This window comes from Oncorhynchus kisutch, linkage group LG11, assembly GCF_002021735.2.
Source record: "Oncorhynchus kisutch isolate 150728-3 linkage group LG11, Okis_V2, whole genome shotgun sequence".
Lineage (NCBI taxonomy): Eukaryota > Metazoa > Chordata > Actinopteri > Salmoniformes > Salmonidae > Oncorhynchus > Oncorhynchus kisutch.
Genome location: NC_034184.2, coordinates 47,476,472 through 47,497,763, shown reverse-complemented (window position 1 = coordinate 47,497,763; position 21,292 = coordinate 47,476,472). Strand labels below are relative to the sequence as shown.

The 21,292-nt window shown below is 41.3% G+C and overlaps 1 protein-coding gene across 9 annotated transcripts in view; it reads right to left on the bottom strand.

The window, feature by feature from the left end:
• The window catches only part of LOC109898827 (sorbin and SH3 domain-containing protein 1), a 70,833-nt gene extending 49,930 nt beyond the window's left edge, over window positions 1-20,903 (bottom strand). For 4 of the 9 annotated variants that reach the window (XM_031835871.1, XM_031835875.1, XM_031835873.1 and 1 more), the window contains exon 1: window positions 7,369-7,549. The gene's annotated coding sequence lies outside the window, so the exon portion shown is untranslated. Of the gene's footprint in view, window positions 1-7,368; window positions 7,550-20,767 lie in introns of those variants that run through there. The other 5 variants (XM_031835878.1, XM_031835879.1, XM_031835872.1 and 2 more) reach the window with 3 other exon arrangements.
• Between the last annotated feature and the right edge of the window lie 389 nt (window positions 20,904-21,292).

The following is a 21,292-nucleotide window of genomic DNA, read 5'->3' as shown; positions in this document are numbered from 1 at the left end:
TTACCGATTTGGGCAATTTCTTTTATTTTTTTTACACCTTTATTTAACTAGGCAAGTCAGTTAAGAACACATTCTTATTTTTAATGACGGCCTAGGCACAGTGGGTTAACTGACTGTTCAGGGCAGGAACGACAGATTTTTACCTTGTCAGCTCCGGGATTCAATCTTGCAACCTTACAGTTAACTAGTCCAACACTCTAACCACCTGCCTCTCATTGCACTCCACGAGGAGCCTGCCTGTTATGCGAATACAGTAAGAAGGAACCACCAGCTTTTATATGTTCTCATGTTCTGAGCAAGGAACTTAAACGTTAGCTTTCTTACATGGCACATATTGCACTTTTACTTTCTTCTCCAACACTTTGTTTTTGCATTATTTAAACCAAATTGAACATGTTTCATTATTTATTTGAGGCTAAATAGATTTTTATTTATGTATTATATTAAGTTAAAATAAGTGTTCATTCAGTATTGTTGTAATTGTCATTATTACAAATAAATAAATAAATATCGTCCGATTAATTGGTATCAGGTTTTTGGTCCTCCAATAATCGGTATCGGTGTTGAAAAATCATAATCGGTCGACCTCTAACGCGAACCCACGTGCACTGTACACAAACACACACACACAGTTGGGGTTTCATGACATCCTCCTGAAATTAGGGTAAGTCTTTTAAAACACTGAATCATAAATCTCCCTTGCAGACAAAAGAGAAGACGTGAGAGCTAACAGTGTACACTACGCTAGGTAAACACATCAGTGCAGAGATCGTTTTAGTCCTTATTAGGAAGAGGGATGCCTCCGAACAGAGAACGTCGGTAGTCCGACCAGAGAGAGAGAGAGAGAGAGAGAGACACAGCAAGAGAGAGAGAGAGAGAAAGATGTACACAGCAAGAGAGAGAGAGAGAGAAAGATTTGAGAGAGAGACACAGCAAGAGAGAGAGAGAGAGAGAGAAAGATTTGAGAGAGAGACACGGCAAGAGAGAAAGATTTGAGAGAGAGACACAGCGAGAGAGAGAGAGAGAGAGAGAGAGAGAGAGAGAGAGAGAGAGAGATTTGAGAGAGAGACACAGCAAGAGAGAGAGAGAAAGATTTGAGAGAGAGACACAGCAAGAGAGAGAGAGAGAGAGAGAGAGAGAGAGAGAGAGAGAAAGATTTGAGAGACAGCAAGAGAGAGAGAGAAAGATTTGAGAGAGACAGCAAGAGAGAGAGAGAGAAAGATTTGAGAGAGACAGAGAGAGACACAGCAAGAGAGAGAGAGAGAGAGACAGCAAGAGAGAGAGAGAGAGAGAGAGAAAGATTTAAGAGAGAGAGAGAGAGAGAGAGTGAAAGATTTGAGAGAGAGACACAGCGAGAGAGAGAGAGAGAGAGAGAGAGAGAGAGAGAGAGAAAGATTTGAGAGACAGCAAGAGAGAGAGAGAGAGAGAGAAAGATTTGAGAGAGACAGCAAGAGAGAGAGAGAGAGAAAGATTTGAGAGAGAGACAGAGAGAGACACAGCAAGAGAGAGAAAGAGAGACAGCAAGAGAGAGAGAGAGAGAGAGAGAGAGAGAGAGAGAGAGAGAGAGAGAGAGAGAGAGAGAGAAAGAGAGAGAGAGAAAGAGAGAGAGAGAAAGATTTAAGAGAGAGACAGAGAGAGAGAGTGAAAGATTTGAGAGAGAAACAGAGAGTAATGTCTTTATTGTTTTGAAACTTCTGTATGTGTGATGTTTACTGTTCATTTTTATTGTTTATTTCACTTTATATATTCACTTTATATATTATCTACCTCACTTGCTTTGGCAATGTTAACACATGTTTCCCATGCCAATAACGCCCTTGAATTGAATTGAATTGAGAGAGACACAGCAAGAGAGAGAGAGAGAGAGACACAGCAAGAGAGAGAAATGGAGAAAGATTTGAGAGAGAGACACAGCAAGAGAGAGAAATGGAGAAAGATTTGAGAGAGAGACAGAGAGAGAGTGAGAGTGATAAATAAAGCCACAATAAAGCCCCTTGAATTGAATTGAGAGAGAGAAATACAGAGACAGGTCTAAGCGCATCTGTGCAGGGACAGCCAGCAGTGCTCAGGCCAAGATCAACAGGAGACTGCGATAAGCTGTATTCAAGTAAACCTCCAGTACTGAGAATCTCTACCTAAATGCACATTCTCTAGATCTGGACAATTTGAAATGATTTTAGAGCCTATTTAACTTCAACAAATACAGGTAAATTTGCCTCAGTGACATGCACACTGAAGAACAAATAGATATTGTACTAAATTGAGAAACTCAAAACCCAATTTCCAATCAAATTAATTTTGGCAGTCTGTTTAGATGATAAATGATAGTACTCTGCACTCAGATATCTAATGAGAAGTCTGATATAGGTCATTAGCTTAAAGAGGCCATGAGGTGGCTTCCTGACAACTGTTTCCCGCCACACTGTGACATCAGTAAGACCTCTGGACATTGGTCATTCATTAGCTAATCAGGGGGAGGGGGTTGAGTTGGGAGAAAGAGGCTGAAACCTGACAACAGATGAATTGACAAGAATGAATGACAGTGACAGTGCATGGATATTTCTGCTGAAGATATGATGAATCCACTGCCATTCTATAATGAGGTAACTTTCATTGCAGTATGTAATTCCCTGCACCAAAGGGACCTCATTACCAATTACTTTTTTTTTTAATCCAACTCCTACCACCTCTTGCAGGTAGCCTGCAGGTAGTCACTTATAGTGTATTAAAGTTGTCAAAAGTGTAGTATTTGGTTCCATATTTGTAGCACGCAATGACTATGTTAAGTTTGTGACTACAAACTCATTGGATGCATTTGCAGTTTGTTTCGTACTTTACTGAAAAGTTGCTAGATCGAATCCCCAAGCTGACAAGGTTAAAAGATATTGTTCTGCCCCTGAGCAAGGCAGTTAACCCACTGTTCCCCAGACTAGGTATCCCTCTTTCCCTTTCCTCTTGAGAGAGAATGAACATAGAGCTCTGTTTATAAAAATAAAAAACTATTTAATAAGTCACTAAATATGGGCAGATTTAAAAAAAATACAGTACCAGTCAAAAGTTTGGACATACCTACTCATTCAAGGGTTTTTCTTAATTTTTAATAGTGAAGTCATTACAATGATGAAATAACACATATGGAATCATGTAGTAACCAAAAAAAGTGTTCCATTTGAGATTCTTCAAAGTTGCCACCCTTTGCCTTGATGACAGCTTTGCACACTCTTGGCATTCTCTCAACCAGCTTCACCTAGAATTATTTTTCAACAGCCTTGAAGGGGTTCCCACATATGCTGAGCACTTGTTGGCTGCTTTTCCTTCACTCTGCAGTCCAACTCATCCCAAACCATCTCAATTGGGTTGAGGTCGGGTGATTGTGGAGGCAGGTCATCTGATGCAACACAAACATCTGGCAGTGCAGTCTATAGAATCTTAGTCATTATTATTATTATTCATCATTATGCACTCCTCTGAAACGCTTTGCTTTATAACATGCATTATGACATCACATAATTCCATGGCAGCAGATTGACTGATTGCATTATGGGTAATGTAGTCATTATACTGTTTCCAAATTGGCCTACAAGTGCATACATCATATGCATTGAGACAGCACTGTTAACTGTAGCAACAGGCATTCTACGGTATTTTTGCCTAAAATGAAGGAAATCGAAACAAAATTGCAGGAGCAGACCCCGTCACAAGGTTGTGGCTTATTATAATTTAGCAGTGCTGTAAAGTAGTTTTTGGGGTATCTGTACCTTACTTTACTATTTATATTTTGGAAAACTTTTACTTTTACTCCATTACATTCCTGGAGAAAATAATGTACCTTTTACTCTATACATTTTCCCTGACACCAAATATTACTCGTTACATATTGAATGCTTAGCAGGACAGGAAAATGTTCCAATTCACGCAATAAACAATAAACTGGTCATCCCTACTGCCTCTAATCTGGCGGACTCACTAAAATGCTTTGTTTGTAAATTACGTCTGAGTGTTTGAGTGTGCCCCTGGCTATCCGTAACTTTAAAAAACAAGAACAATGTGTTGTTTGGTTTGCTTAATATAAGGAATTTGAAATCATTTATACTTTTGATATAAAATATATTAAAGTATATTTTTGCAATTACATTTACTTTTGATATTTCAAGTGAAATTGACAACATTTGATCTACTTTGCAAATATGAAACAAACAGATATCAGTAAAAAAATGTCAAATTCCCAGTTTATGCTAGAAAACCAACTTTGAGGTTTTAAAAATAGGTTATATTTGAATAAAAATTCCATGATGTACAGTAAGGCATTGTTGGCAGAAGAGATGCATGATTAATATAATTCACAAATAGATTTCTTGGTAGTCCAAAAAATATTGCTATCAGGTTGTAAATCATAGCTGGCCTGTTACATTGTTTGCTGCCTTCACCCAATCGGGATGCACTATTTCAGTTTCAATGACTCAATATTTTGGACAAACAGATTAATGTAACTAAGACTGGGAATGTCAATACAATCAATCTAGCAAGGACAATGATCACAAGTCAGTAGGAATGTGGCTAATAGGCTAGCATGTCTATTTCTGTAGCTCTTATTTAGAAAGCTAAAAACACAGAGCCTACCATTAGCTAGCTAGCTGCTGGGAGGATGTTATGTCATTAGAGGAGTGGGTGAGTGACCGACTTTTCCCCCTCATATCGTTTTTTGTTGTTGTATGTCTACAGCTAGATGCAGGTGTCATTTGGTTACTAAGCAAAAAAATGGAATCGGTTTGCAAGCTAGCTGAACGACTATTATCCAATTAGCATATCTCTTGCGTTTGTAAATTGACTCTGGCTCTGATTTCAGAGCACTCTCATCTGAGTGTGCCAGAGCGCAGAATAACTGATGAATTTACTAACGTACAACACCCACTGAATATGTCTAAGAAAAAAAAGTAACAGTTAGTCACGAAAGACAACATGTAAACAGTTGCTACTGCCTGTAAACACACATTCTAGTTCAACGTGAATGATGGCAGGCCCACGTGGCAAATGGCTTATTTGCATGAAGGCCTACAGTAGCTCTGATTGGCTGTGGCGCACCGGTCGGTCTAGACTCCGGTCCTGGACGAGAAAGATGTTCTTATTAGGTTTTATTTGCTGCAGTGTCTATTAATTGTCTATACGCACGGCCGCTTTCCCACTCTATAGTGCTATAAAATGTTCACAAATGCCTTACTAAACGTCATTGACAAACATCCTAAGAATTTATGAAAACATGAAAATGACCATATATAAGAAGTGCTCGCATGTCAGAAAATGTACAAAAAAGTGTCACATTCTTCCTCAAGTAGTATTTTACTGGGTGACTTTCACTTTTACTTGAGAATTATTTTCTGTTAAGGTATCTTTACTTTTACTCAAGTAAGACAATTGGGTACTTTTTCCACCACAATCATTTAGATTACATATTTACATTACATTACTTGTGTTAAACAATTTCAGTCCCTACAGGATTTTGCTGAAATTTGTTGTGATATTTGCGGCAATTCTGTCATTTTGCATGGCAATATGCAGATGATTTTGTCCAATTTGTCCGGAAAATGCGCTGATGAGGGAAAAGGTTTGTTAAAGTATGTCTTGATTGTGTCATGCCCTGATCTGTTTCACCTGTCCTTGTGCTTGTCTCCATCCCCTCCAGATGTCGCTCATCATCCCCGGTGTTTTCTGCCTCTCTGTGCCAGTTCATCTTGTTTGCCAAGTCAACCAGCGTTTATCTCCTAGCTTCTATTTTTCCCAATCTCTGTTTTTCCTAGTCCTCCTGGTTTTGACCCTTGCCTGTCCTGACACCGAACCCACCTGGCTTGACCATTCTTCCTGCCCTGACCTTGAGCCTGCCTAACGCCTTGTACTGTTTGGACTCGGACCTGGTTACTGAACCCCTGCCTGCCCTGACCTCGAGACTGTCTAATGCCATGTACTGTTTGGACTCTGAACTGGTTTATGAACTCTCGCCTGTACCCGACCTGCCTTTTAACTACACCTTGTGTTATAATAAATATCTGTGTCTGCATATGGGTCTCGCCTTGTGCCCTTATAGATTGAACCATATTATGCAGTAAATGTGTTGTGAAATTGTGAGCCCTCTTTCTGTACGGCGGTGATGGATCAGTTTTGTGCGATAATACCGCAATGAGTTGACTGTTTTATGAGGAAAGAGTGGGTTGATTGGTCAAATTTGAAATCTCTCACATAATATGTGGGAGATTGTTGATTTTTGCAAAAAATAATTGCAATCGCAGGATCCTGGAGGGACTGCAAATTGACATTTACATTCCATATGTTTATACAGTGGGGTCTGGAGTTATTTACACCCTTGATAAATATGTGGGAAAATGACTGTATAGAATAAATAATTTAAAAGTATGTGGACACCCCTTCATCTTAGTGGATTCGACTATTTCAGCCACACCCATTGCTGACAGGTGTATGACATCGAGCACACAGCCATGCAATCTCCATAGAATGCCTGTAGAATGGCCCGTACTGAAGAGCTCTGTGACTTTCAACGTGGCACAGTCATAGGATGCCACCTTTCCAACAAGTCAGTTTGTCAAATTTCAAATGCCCTGCTAGAGCTGCCCCCGGGCAACTGTAAGTGCTGTTATTGTGAAGTGGAAACATCTAGAAGCAACAACGGCTCAGCCGTGAAGTGGAAGGCCACACAAGCTGGCATGCCAGCAACAAATGCTGACACTACACATCCAAGTATAGTAAAAGGGGCACAAGAAATAAGAAAACCGATCAAAACAAAGGAGAAAACAACATTGCTTTTTGAAAAGATTTTTAAAGATTTTTTTCAAGATAACAAAGCTTTTTAAAAGATAGATTACTCTCCATAAGGTGTGATTCAGGACTAACAGAGAAAGCCTTATTAATTATATAGTAAATATTATCAGCAGAGGTTCCACAGCACAGAGAGCTACCCTTCAGCAGAACCTTTTTCAAAACCAAGAATCATCTCAAAGCCGGAGCAAGTTGTGTAGATAGACAAGATGCTTGGAAGATGTCATGTGACAAACTCATCCCTATTATAATATTTAAGGAGCCCAACACAACTGCTTGTGGTGAATTTCCCATTTTAGAAGAGAACATTGTTTGCCAAAGGAGTACATGCCACTGTGTATATATACTTATGGTTATAGAAAAGACATACAGGAAAAACACATCTTCTGCATCACTTCAATTTTTCCATCACTAGATATGTTCTAGAGTGTTTTCAACACTCACTTTAAGTACACACACTTCCCTTAAAACCCTCTCTTAAAAATAGGCATTTCCAAAATACACAAAACTCTGCAAATACATCACATTAAGATCACAGCTTACCAACAAGATTCTTTGCAAACCAGATCAACCAGCCTTGAGTAGGTAGCTCTCTCAGACAGTCACAACAGCCTACAAGACTCCAGACAGTCCCTCTTTAAGATCTCTCTCTCTCTCCTCAGTCTTCTGAGACTAACTGGGTGAGGTGATACGGACTGGCCCCTGCACCCTCTGCTTTAGGTGCCCAGTTCTGACCTTGAACCAGACCAACAAGGGGGTCTGGTTGCTTTCAGCACAAGGCGTACCCAGATGGACCCGTCATCACATGCCACCTGGGAATGTGGCACCCACTCAACAGCTGCAACAGAACATTTCAAAACATTTGGCCCCACATCCAAATCCAGTCCATGCAACATAGACTGGACATTACAAGATGTTTGGAATTAGATACTGGACAACCCTTGGGCTTGACTCACAAGCTCCCTTACTGATACACTGGTCAGTCATACTGTGTCATTTCACTAAGTTCATTATCAACAACTATGGTCTCATTAAACTGTAAAACTGTATGGTGATTAACAGTCGAGAGGAATGTGATACTAGTACAGTATGTACTGTGGCAAGAAGAAGTATATGAACCCTTTGGAATTAGCTGGGTTTCTGCATAAATTGGTCATAAAATTTGATCTGATCTTCATCTAAGTCACAACAATAGACAAACACAGTCTGTTTAAACTAATAACACACAAACAATTATACGTTTTAATGTCTTTATTGAACACACCGTGTAAACATTCACAGTACAGGGTGGGAAAAGTATGTGAACCCTTGTATTTAATAACTGGTTGACCCTCCCTTGGCAGCAATAACCTCAATCAAACATTTTCTGTAGTTGCAGATCAGACCTGCACAACGGTCAGGAAGAATTTGGACCATTCCTCTTTACAAAACCTTTTCAGTTCAGCAATATTCTTGGGACCGCTCTCTTGAGGTCATGCCACAGCATGTCAATCGGGTTGAGGTCAGGACTCTAACTGGGCCACTCCAGAAGGCATATTTTCTTCTGTTGAATCCATTCAGTTGTTGATTTACTTCTGTGTTTTGGGTCATTGTCCTGTTGCATCACCCAACTTCTGTTAAGCTTCAATTGGCAGACAGCCTTACATTCTCCGGCAAAATGTCTTGATAAACTTGCCAATTTGTTTTTCTGTCAACGATAGCAAGCTGTCTAGGTCCTGAGGCAGCAAAGCAGCCCCAAACCATGATGCTCCCTCCACCATACTTTACAGTTTGGATAGGTTTTTCATGTTGGTCTGCTGTGCCCTTTTTTCTCCACGCATAGTGTTGTGTGTTCCTTGCAAACAACTCAACTGTAGTTTCATCTGTCCACAGAATATTCTGCTAGTAGCACTGTGGAAAATCCAGGTGCACTTTTTCAAAAATTGTGTTTTTTTTTGGACAGCAGTGGCTTCTTCCGTGGGGCCCTCCCATGAACACCATTCTTGTTTAGTGTTTTACGTATAGTAGACTCGTCAACAGAAACTTAACATGTTCCAGAGATTTCTGTAAGTCTTTAGCTGACACTCTAGGATTCTTCTTAACCTCATTGAGCATTCTGCGCTGTGCTCTTGCAGTCATCGTTTCCTTACAGCCACTCCTAGGGAGAGTAGCTACAGTGCTGAACTTTCCCCATTTATAGACAATTTGTCTGACCGTGGACTGACGAACATCAAGGCCTTTAGAGATATTTTTGTAACACTTTCCAACTTTATTCAAGTCAACAATTCTTAATCCGAGGTCTTCTGAGATCTCTTTTGTTTGAGGCATGGTTTACATCAGGCAATGCTTCTTGTGAACAGCAAACTCAAATTTTGTGAGTGTTTTTTATAGGGCAAGGCAGCTCTAACCAACATCTCCAATCTCGTCTTATTGATTGGGCTCCAGGATAGCTGACTCCTGACTCCAATTAGCTTTTGGAGAAGTCATTAGCCTTGGGGTTCACATACTTTTTCCAAACTACACGGTGAATGTTTAAATTATCTACTCAATATAGACAAGAAAAATGCAATAATTTGTGTGTTATTAGTTTAAGCACACTGTGTTTGTCTGTTGTTGTGACTTAGATGAAGATCAGATCAAATTGTATGACCAATTTATGCAGAAATTCAGGTCATTCCAAAAGGGTTCACATACTTTTTCTTGCCACTATATATTTTTGCAGTAAAATGATGTAATGAAATAACTCCTGTAAACTCAATGTCACTGCCAGTGACTGAGAACAGCTGTTGTGTGCTGTAGCAATCTTTTAGTCTCCACATGTTTGAGAACTGCTCTCTGTTTGCTTTTTAAAAAATAAACAAAAGGTCAACGCTACCAAGTTGAACTATGATACACCTCACACAGCCCTGGATCCCTACTATATTTCAGAGTTTTCCTTAAATGTGATTAGTGTTTTCCAAAAGCTCTCACCAAGAGATCTGGTGTACTACATAGAGAAAGACAGAGAGCTGTTACATAATGTAGTTGACTTTTGCTTTGTCAACAAACGGCAGAGAGGAGAGAAGCTGTCCAGCGCTCAGTGTGGATCTCACCAAACAGCTCCAAACATGGATAGAAAGGCCCGCTCCAGAGCAGCTGCTTAGCCCTCTAATTGAGAGGTCCCCCTCTCTTCCATAAACAGCATCCACACAGGCGGTGAGCCGAGGCTTCTACACATTCCACACCACAGCCATTGGATGTTCAAGGGCTAGTTTTAAACAACTGCAACCTAAAAGGAAATGTATGCAACTTGTACATATTCTAGTGTTTCTGGGTTTCTAGTCTTTCAGGAAAGACACCGAGTAATTGTCGAGAGGGAAAATATGTCCAACACATACCTACTGGACTGGAGTAGTCTTTTAATCCTACATAATATATTACACGAGAAAATATAGATAAAGTTAAACACAATAGCAATGAAAATAACTGAAATCCACGTAAGCACTGAAGGAGAGTAAATCTCTATTTGAAAATAATAAGCACCCACTAAAATGTGTGTGATGAATAGGGAAAAATAGGGCAGCTTTACAGTAGGTTTTAGCCGTGGGGCTAGGTGTCATCCTTTTCGGAGAGGATAAACACCCACCCAGTGAGTTGGTCTGGCCAGTGAAAAGTTATGGCTTCTGAGGTAGGAGGGTAGTTGTTGCTGGTGCTGCGGCAAGCTAGCATGGCCGTGAAAAGGACTGACAGGGAAGGCACTGGCATACCACATGGACACAACGTCTCACATGGACATTTTTAGAGAGGGCACAACCTGACAGCTCAGTTTTTAGAGCCAGTGTAATAAGAATGTCACTAAACTGACAGTTTACCAAGGACGATACGGTTGTTTCACAAGGACTCTAGACTTTCCCCTAAGATCACTTGGTAGAGAATACACAGAGAAGCACAGAGAGAGAGAGGATAAACAATGAGACAATGTGAGGCACCTGGCAAAAAGTACAAAACAATACAAATATGAAAGTGGGATTTTTTTTATCTCTCAAAAATGCATAGAAAACATAGAAAACACTACAATGGACTACATGATAATACAGATTAGAAACCATTTGACTGACACATAGAGTATTTCATTTGGTAATTCTGTAACTGGAAGACCTCATCTACACTATCACTGCCAGAGGACAAGACTCACCTTAAGTGTAGGAGGTGGGTTCCTATTGGCTTAAACATTGGAGAACCTTAACATATTTTTGGGACTGTTGATGACTGTTCAGGTTATTTCTTGAGAGAGTGTTGAAAATGTCACCTTATTTCAGGGGGATGTTTTGACTTGGACATGGAATACAAGCTTACTCGTCAGTGTGTTGCATATTAACTCCCCGAGTGGCTGTGTGACCAGACTACTTGATAATTTTGTCATAGGATACAGTAGCTACACATACCTAAAAACAGTAATGTCATAATCCAGTAATTTCAAGTGCTTTGACAAGGTAGGCCCATATGAAAACAACATCTCTAAAAATGTATCAATATCTGCCTATTTTAAGGGTGCCACCCCTATGTCTGTCTATCCCTTTACCCTGGCACAAGCACTAAAGGGCACTAATAGCCTATTAACTGGCAGCTCCAAGAATGATAACTTTATTTATTTGGATAAGCAGGCACTCAGCTTTATCACTACAGCACACTACACATGCTTGCCTTAACATTTTTGTTGGGTATTCTATCATGCCTGGATGACGCTGAGTGGGGCACATAGCAAAACTGGATGTTTTTGTCAAAATGACAACCAACAATGCAGGTAGCCTAGCGGATAGAGCGTTGGGCTAGTAATTGAAAAGTTGCTGGATCAAATCCCTGAGCCATCAAGGTCAAAATCTGTCGTTCTGAGCAAAGCAGTTAACCCACTATTCCCCAGGTGCCGAAGATGTGGATGTTGATTAAGGCACCTCTCTGATTCAGAGGGGTTGGGTTAAATGTGGTAGACACATTGTTGACTAGGTATCCCCCTTTACCAATGGTTTGTTTTCCTTGTTTTTCCATCACCACTTGCAGTGCCAGTGAGAGGGTGACTAAAAATCAATCCCCAAACAATAAATTGTCTATTCACTTTCTTGTTTACTCGCTTGCATTGGTGGGCTTCTCTTTGTGCACAACGACCTTGAAAAGCATAAAGCTTCAAGCAGCACGATCCACTTTGGCCAATGGGAGCAGATGGAGAAAAGGGGGAAGGAGAAGGTTGCTAAGCAACAAGCAGTCACGGGATGGAAACAGAAACCTTTCTGGTGTCTCTGGCAGAAATCGGCTTGCCCAAAGACCCATCAGTTATTTAGAATAAACATAATGTTGTGAACTTTTGCTAAGACCATGGTGTTAAACCATTGGTCTAAATTGGTTTAGCTGCTAGCTTTTCTTATAGGCCAAACTGGCCAAATTAGCCATGATGCTGTGGATGGCCAGCTGAGCGGGTAATTATATCCGGTATCAAAATAATGAATCACCTGTCAGAGACCTTAAACTGTAGAGCCACCATCCAATCACATTTGGTCAGCAGGTCAATTTGGCCACCAGAGGTAGATTGTCAAACCATCTGGTTGGTTGATTTTTTTACCCATAGTCTTAAGTGGAGTGTGCCAATATATTTTTGCATGATGCTTCCTTGACTAGGCTACTGATGTCATACAAAATTCCAACGGGCTGTCACAACCTGTTCGGGCGGCGTTCGGGCGGGCGACGTCACCGGTTTTCTAGCCATTGCCGATCCACCTTTCATTTTCCATTTGTTTTGTCTTGTTTTCCCACACACCTGGTTTACATTTCCCTCATTACTTGCCGTGTATTTAACCCTCTGTTCCTCCCATGTCTGTGTGTGAAATTGTTTGTTGTAAGTGCTTGTGCACATTTTGACTGGTGCACGATGGGTTTGTACCCATATTTTGTTATTCTGGATGCCGTTGGTTTTGATAATTAAACTGCTCCGGTTATTACCCAGTTCTGCTCTCCTGCGTCTGACTTCCCTGCCACCAGTTACGCACCCCTTACAAAAGTTTTCGGTACATTAAAATCTGTAATATATTATGTTACACCAAGTCGTGGCTGAACGATGACATGATTAACATACAGCTGGATGGTTTTAAGCATTTCGGCAGGATAGAACAGCGGCCTCTGATAAGACAAGGGGAGGCAGCCTATGCATATTTGTAAACAACAGCTGGTGCACAAAATCTAAGGAAGTCTTGAGGTTTTGCTTGCCTGAGGTAGAGTATCTCATGATAAGCTGTAGACTACACTATTTACCAAGAGAGTTCACATCTATATTTTTCGTAGCTGTCTATGTACCACTGCAGACCGATGCTGGCATTAAGACTGCGCTCAATGAGCTATATATGGCCATAAGCAAACAGGAAAACGCTCATCCAGAGGCGGCACTCCTAGAGGCCGGGGACTTTAATGCAGGAAACTCAAATCAGTTTTACCTAATCAGCATGTTAAATGTGCAACCAGAGGAAAAAAACTCTAGACCACGTTTACTCCTCACACAGAGGCGCATAAAAAACTCTCCCTCGCCTTCCATTTGGCAAATATGACCATAATTGCATCCTCCTAATTCCTGCTTACAAGCAAAAACTAAAGCAGGAAGCAGTGACTTGGTCAATAAGAAAGTGGTCAGATGAAGCAGATGCTAAGCTACAGGACTGTTTTGCTATTACAGACTGGAATATGTTCCGGGATTCTTCTGATGGCATTGAGGAGTACACCACAACAGTCACTGGCTTCATCAATAAGTGCATCGATGACGTCGTCCCCACAGTGACTGTACGTACATACCCCAACCAGAAGCCATGGATTACAGGCAACATCCGCACTGAGCTAAAGGGTAGAGCTGCCGCTTTCAAGAAGCAGGACTCCAACCCAGAAGCCTATAAGAAATAACGCTATAGCCTCTTACAAACTATCAAACAGGCAAAGCATCAATACAGGACTAAGATTGAATCATACTACACCAGCTCCGATGCTCGTCGGATGTGGCTGGGCTTTGAAACTATTACAGACTACAAAGGGAAACACAGCCACGAGCTACCCAGTGCCACGAACCTATCAGACGAGCTAAATTATTTATATGCTCACTTTGCGACAAGTAACACTGAAACATGCATGAGAGCACCAGCCGTTCCAGACGACTGTGTGATCACGCTCTCTGTAGCCGATGTGAACAAAACCTTTAAACAGGTCAACATTCACAAAGCCGCTGAGCCAGACGGATTATCAGGACGTGTATTCAAAGCATGCGCGGACACACTGTCAAGTGTCTTCACTGACATTTTCAATCTCTCCTTGACCGAGACTGTAACACCTACATGTTTCAAACAGACCACCATAGTCCCTGTGCCCAATGAAGTGAAGGTAACCTGCCTAACTGATTACCGCCCCATGGCACTCACGTCGGTATTCATGAAGTGCTTTGAAAGGCTGGTCATGGCTCACATCAACAGCATCCTCCCGGACACCCTAGACCCACTCCAATTCGTGCCCACAAAGCTAATCACTAAGCTAAGTACTCTGGGACTAAACACCTCCCTCTGCAACTGGATCCTGGACTTCCTGACGGGCCGCCCCTAGGTGGTAAGAGTAGGCAACAACACGTCTGCCATGCTGATCCTGAACACTGGGGCCCCTAAGGGGTGTGTACTTAGTCCCCTCCTGTATTACCTGTTCACCCACGACTGCGTGGCCATTCAAGACTCCAACACCATCATTAAGTTTGCTGACGACACAACAGTGGTCACCGACAACGATGAGACGGCCTATAGGGAGGAGGTCAGAGAACTGGCAGTGTGGTGCCAGGACAACAACCTCCCCCTCAATGTGAGCAAGACAAAGGAGCTGATCGCGGACTACAGGAAAAGGTGGTCCGAACAGGCCCTCATTAACATCGACGGGGCTGTAGTGGAGCGGATCAAGATTTTCAAGTTCCTTGGTGTCCACATCTACAACGAACTATCATGGTCCAAACATACCAAGACAGTCGTGAAGAGGGCACGACAAAACCTTTTCTCCCTCAGGAGACCGAAAAGATTTGGCATGGGCCCCCAGATCCTCAAAAGGTTCTACAGCTGCATCCTCGAGAGCATCCTGACCGGTTGCGTCACCGCCTGACCGTAAGGCGCTACAGAGGGTAGTGCGAACAGCCCAGTACATCACTGGGGCCAAGCTTCCTGCCATCCAGGACCTATATAATAGGCAGTGAGGAAGGCCCATAAAATTGTCAGAGACTCCAGTCACCCAAGTTATAGACTGTATTCTCTGCTATCACACGGCAAGCGGTACCGGAGTGCCAAGTCTAGGACCAAAAGGCTCCTCAACAGCTTCTACCCCCAAGCCATTAGACGCCCAAGCCATTAGACGGTTGACCAATTCATAAAAATCACAACGGGACAATTTACATTGACCCCCCTCCCTCTCTTGTATACTGCTGCTACTCGCTGTTTGTTTGTTACCTATGCAGTCACTTCGCCCCTACCTACATGTACAGATTACCTAAACGAGCCTGTATCCCTGCAAACTGTCTTGGTACCGGTGCCCCCTGTCTATAGCCTCGTAATTGTTATTCTTATTGTATTACTTTGTATTATTACTTTTTATTTTAGCCCACTTGGTAAATATTTTCTTCTTCTTGAACTGCACTGTTGGTTAAGGGCTTGTAAGTAAGCATTTCACAGTAAAGTCTACACGTGTTGTATTCGGCGCATGTGGCAAATAAAGTTTGATTTGATTTAAGTGAGTCAGGCTGTTGCTGAGTGAGTGAGTTGTGGGGAGGGCCGGAGGGGTGTGTGTGTTCAGAGAGAAGCATGCAGCTCAGTCCACTATTGGCTGAGTCATGTGAGTGAGCAGAGACAGAGCAGCATGCGTACGCTGTGACAACTTTTTAACCAGTTGTAGGTAGGCTATTTAACTTGTAATTATGCAGGAGTGGAAATTTAAAATGGAAGTCGTGTGCTTCTGTTATGGGGAAAAGTCCTCAATGAAACTGACATTAAATGTGGAGAATGATACATTTGCATCTGTTGGCCAGCAAATGTATATGCCATTGTAGGCTACAATAAATATGTTGAAATTACTATATCACTGGAGTCATTGAAAATAAATTTGTGCCACTTGTGTAACCTACCTGTAGCTGGCAAACAGATTTAATAAATAGCCTATAACTTCAGTGTATTGTTGTTTTAGCCTTGTGTTATTCTTCCATTATTAATAGCCATGTTTATTTATTTAAATTGCCGATCAGTTGCACGCATTAGATTGACAGTAACAGTCAGTCAGATTAGGCTACAGGTATTTATTTATTTTTATAAACACTGGCTGTTGTTGACAAGAATATTCAGTTCATATACATATCATTAATGTTTAATTCAGTGATTGAAATTGCGACCCCGTCCTCGGTAGCCTATTCCAGCAGGATATTTGAAAACACAAGCACTTCTTACCTCAAAATTGCTAAGCTAAGCTATTCATGTTGAAATCATTTGTAAATATATTTGAACTAAGCAAGCTGCTAAATCGTTCAGTTTACATCTTGCCTACATCTTGCCTAGGCTACTTGTAGCCTATCTTAAATAAGATTTAGGCCTATCAGGGGCTATAGGCTACCTGCATCTACAGTAAAACTGTTTCCCCTTTGTCTTTATGGGGTATTGTGTGTAGATTGATGAGGACTTTTATTTATTTAATACATTTTAGAATAAGGCTGTAATGTAACAAAATGTGGAAAATGTCAAGGGTTCTGAATACTTTCTGAATGCACTATCTAAGCAAGACATGGCAAAGTTGAATTACAATCATAAACCCAGATTTTATTCTGTAGCCTATGCCTACTGAAATGACCATTAAATATTGCAAATGGTCTTAACATCTGGCACATAATAACAGCACAATTGCCAGAAAAAAGCCTAGCATTCGTTTTTTTGTCCAAGTGTTTCTTGCGCAGAGATTTCAAGATCCTCTGTCCAACTTTCATCACTCAAACACTCCTGGTGGATTTATCTATAGTTACAGTATGCACATGCTCAAAAGGGATTTATTTACAATTATGAACCGGGTTTGAGCCCTGAACGCTGATTGGCTGAAAGCAGTGGTATATCAGACCGTATACCATGGGTATGACAAAAAAAAACGTATTACTGTTCTAGTTATGTTGGTAACCAGTTTATAATAGCAATAAGGCACCCCAGGGTTTGTGGTATATTGCCAATATACCACGGCGAATTGCTGTATCCAGGCACTCTGCGTTGTGTAATGCTAAAAAAACAGCCCTTAGACTATATACCATACACCCTCCTGCCTTATTGCTTAATCATAGTAGTCAGACGAGTTAAATCAACATCCATTGATAGAAAATGATCTGGCGAGTTTAATAAGGGCAAATTATATTTTCTCTTGCAACATATTCAAATGTATTTATTACATAATTTCATAGATCGCAATAATAATACTCTTGAAAAACTTTGCTTCTAATGTCGTTAGTTTATTGTATAAATTTGGCAATTCTTCTCTTGCTGTGGAAAAAAATGTGGGCAAATCTTCAGGCCAGGTTTTCAGTGGTCATTGTTAAAGAAAGTTTAGCTAGACCTGGCAACCCTGTTTATGTGGAAGTGTTTTTTTGTCGTTTTTTTAACCTTTATTTAACAAGGCAAGTTAGTTAAGAACCAATTCTTATTTACAGTGACGGCCTACCAAAAGGCAAAAGGCCTCATGCGGGGACGGGGGCTGGGATTGAAAATAAAATAGAAATATTGGACAAAACATACATGACAACAAGAGAGACAACACTACATAAAGAGAGACCTAAGACAACAACACATGACAACACAGCATGGTAGCAACACAACATGACAACAACATGGTAGCAACACAACATGGCAGCAGTACAACATGGTAGCAGCACAAAACATGGTACAAACATTATTGGGCACAGAAAACAGCACAAAGGGCAAGAAGGTAGAGACAACAATACACCACGCAAAGCAGCCACAACTGTCAGTAAGAGTGTCCATGATAGTCTCTGAATGGAGAGATACAACTGTCCATTTTGAGTGTTTGTTGCAGCTCGTTCCAGTTGCTAGCTGCAGTGAACTGAAAAGACGAGCGACCCAGGGATGTGTTTGCTTTGGGGACCTTTAACAGAATGTGACCGGCAGAACGGGTGTTGTATGTGGAGGATGAGGGCTGCAATATATATCTCAAATAGAGGGGCCTAAGATGGTTTTATAAATAAGCATCAACCAGTGGGTCTTGCGACAGGTATACATACAGAGATGAACAGTTTACAGTATGGAGTGCAGTGATGTATCCTATAGGGCAATTTTTTGTTTTTTACCTTTATTTAACCAGGTAGGCCAGTTGAGAACAAGTTCTCATTTACAACTGCGACCTGACCAAGATAAAGCAAAACAGTGCGACAAAAACAACAACACGGAGTTACACATGGGATAAACAAACGTACAGTCAATAACACAATAGAAACATTTGTATACAGTGTGTGCAAATGAAGTAAGGAGGTAAGGCAATAAATAGGCCAATAGTGGCAAAGTAATTACAATTTAGCAATTTACACTGGAGTGATATATGTGCAGATGAGGATGTACAAGTAGAAATACGGGTGTGTGCAAAAGAGCAGAAAAACCAAAACAAATATGGGGATGATGTAGGTAGTTGGTTGAATGGCCTATTTACAGATGGGCTGTGTACAGCTGCAGCGATCGGTAAGCTGCTCTGACAGCTGATGCTTAAATTTAATGAGGGAGATATAAGTTTCCAACTTCAGTGATTTTTGCAATTCGTTCCAGTGATAGGCAGCAGAGAACTGGAAGGAAAGGTGGCCAAAGGAGATGTTGGCTTTGGGGATGACCAGTGAAATATACCTGCTGGAGCGCGTGCTACAGGTGGGTGTTGCTATAGTGACCAGTGAGCTGAGATAAGGCGGGGCTTTACCTAGCAAAGACTTATAGATGACTTGGAGCCAGTGGGTTTGGCGACGAATATGTAGCGAAGACCAGCCAACGAGAGCATACAGGTCGCAGTGGTGAGTAGTATATGGGGCTTTGGTGACAAAGCATATGGCACTGTGATAGACTGCTTCCAATTTTCTGAGTAGAGTGTCGAAGGCTATTTTGTAAATGACATCACCGAAGTCAAGGATCGGTTGGATAGTCAGTTTTACGAGGGTATGTTGGCAGCATGAGTGAAGGAGGCTTTGTTGCGAAATAGGAAGCCGATTCTAGATTTAACTTTAGATTGGAGATGCTTAATGTGACTCAGGAAGGAGAGTTTACAGTCTAGCCAGATATCTAGGTATTAATAGTTGTCCACATATTCTAAGTCAGAACCGTCCAGAGTAGTGATGCTAGTCGCGCGGGTGGGTGCGGGCAGTGATTGGTTGAAGAGCATGCATTTAGTTTCACTAGCATTTAAGAGCAGTTGGAGGCCACGGAAGGAGTGTTGTATGGCGTTGAAGCTTGTTTGGAGGTTTGTTAACACAGTGTCCAAAGAAGGGCCAGATGTATACAGAACGTCTGCATAGAGGAGGATCAAAGAATCACCCGCAGCAAGAGCGACACCATTGATGTATACAGAGAAAGGAGTCGGCCCGAGAATTGAACCCTGTGGCACCCCCATAGAGACTGCCAGAGGTCCGGACAACAGGCTCTCCTATTTGACACACTGAACTCTGTCTGATAAGTAGTTAGTGAACCAGGCAAGGCAGTCATTAGAGACACCAGGGTTGTCGAGTCTGCCCATAAGAATATGTTGATTGACAGAGTCGAAAGCCTTGGCCAGGTCGATGAAGATGGTTGCACAGTACTGTCTTTTATTGATGGCGGTTATGATATTGTTTAGGACCGTGAGCGTGGCTGAAGTGCACCCGTGACCATCTGGTTGGTTATGCAGTAATCATATTTGTGTCCAACTGCAGAGCACAGTACGGAAGGTTGAGACAGCAGTATCTTATTCATTGTGTCATTTTTACACATACAGACTAATTACAGAGAGAACCGGGTTGAAATATAGTGTACAGGGGAATGCAATGTACTAGAATGGACATTGGGCATGCAAGAGATTATAATAAGAATGGGAATTTCAGAATTTCGCTCACACAGCCTATTCACACTCACATTTTGAGATGAATGCTAGTTTATAAATAGACAACCATTCATCCACCCACATGTCATTATACTGTACGGTACCTTTTGTACAGTAGCCACAAATCAAGTTAAATGGGGTTACCTATCAGTGCCGCATAATATGCATTACATTATGCCCATACATACCACTGATGTTATTCATGTATTTACCTACATACTATGTTGCCATATGTTGTTTCTACTATAATGAAAACCGCTACAATATTCTGAACCATTTAAGAGGAAACTAAGAAAGAGTTCAAGTGATGTTGTTCAATGTGCAGTAGGCCAATAGTAGACTATTGTCTTTTTGTAACCAGATAAAACATGCAAAGAGCGTTCCGTGACAATAATAAACGTTACGTAATTTCGTTCCATGATTTGGAATACTTAATTTTACAAAACTATAGACTAGTGTCTAGTCTAGTGCGACACAAGGATGAGCAGCGGTCGTGTGTATGGTTGCAGATATCAAATGGATGTGTCTTTACTGCAGTATAGCTTCAACACAACGACTTGTACTGCCGTCTGAAGACAACGTCCCAGGCCATTTTGGTCCCACTTGGAATCCAATAAAAGCCCACCAATGTAGGTAATAGGCTAATATTAGAATTACAATCAAACACTCGAGACATTACCGCAAGTCCCTCGTGCCACAGAATCAAACACAAATTTGTCAGGGCATTTGTTGCCAAGGGGGTGAAATTATCCAACATGGGCATGATGCAAATTGGCTTTTGTAGGCTATTTACAGATTCTGACGTGCAAATAAAGTAAGAGACAATAAAATGGCAAACGTTTACCTTTGTTGCAATCCAGTGTTGTTTATCAAATATCGCTCCCACACACGGCAAAGAGGTATGTGCTACAATGTACAGTCAGGACAGTGAGCTACACAGCACCCACCAATCACCCCGACAACGCACTGTACCTCACTCCTTGCTCATAGGCTACATGCGTATTTCCCTCCTTGAGGACAGGCAAAGGGAGGGAGGTGGCTTCAGGACTCATTGTCATATAATGGGATATCTTCAAAACTCTTACATTACAGGATTCTTACACAATTATGATCCTTAGAATATTGATGGATCATTTAATTAAATACATTATTGTCAAATAGGAAATTCATGTAAGATTAAATTAATGCATTTGATCAATTGCAGCGTATGAGGTGGTTGCACGTTTGGTGAAGTTCAATTGTATTTCTGACCACTGTGTATAGTGACTCAGCAACAGGTGCAAATGTCAGAAATTAATACACCATAAGAGTAGCCTTTTGGATCTGTCTTGGGCTTGTCAGTAAAGCTACATATGGTACTTGCTGTATG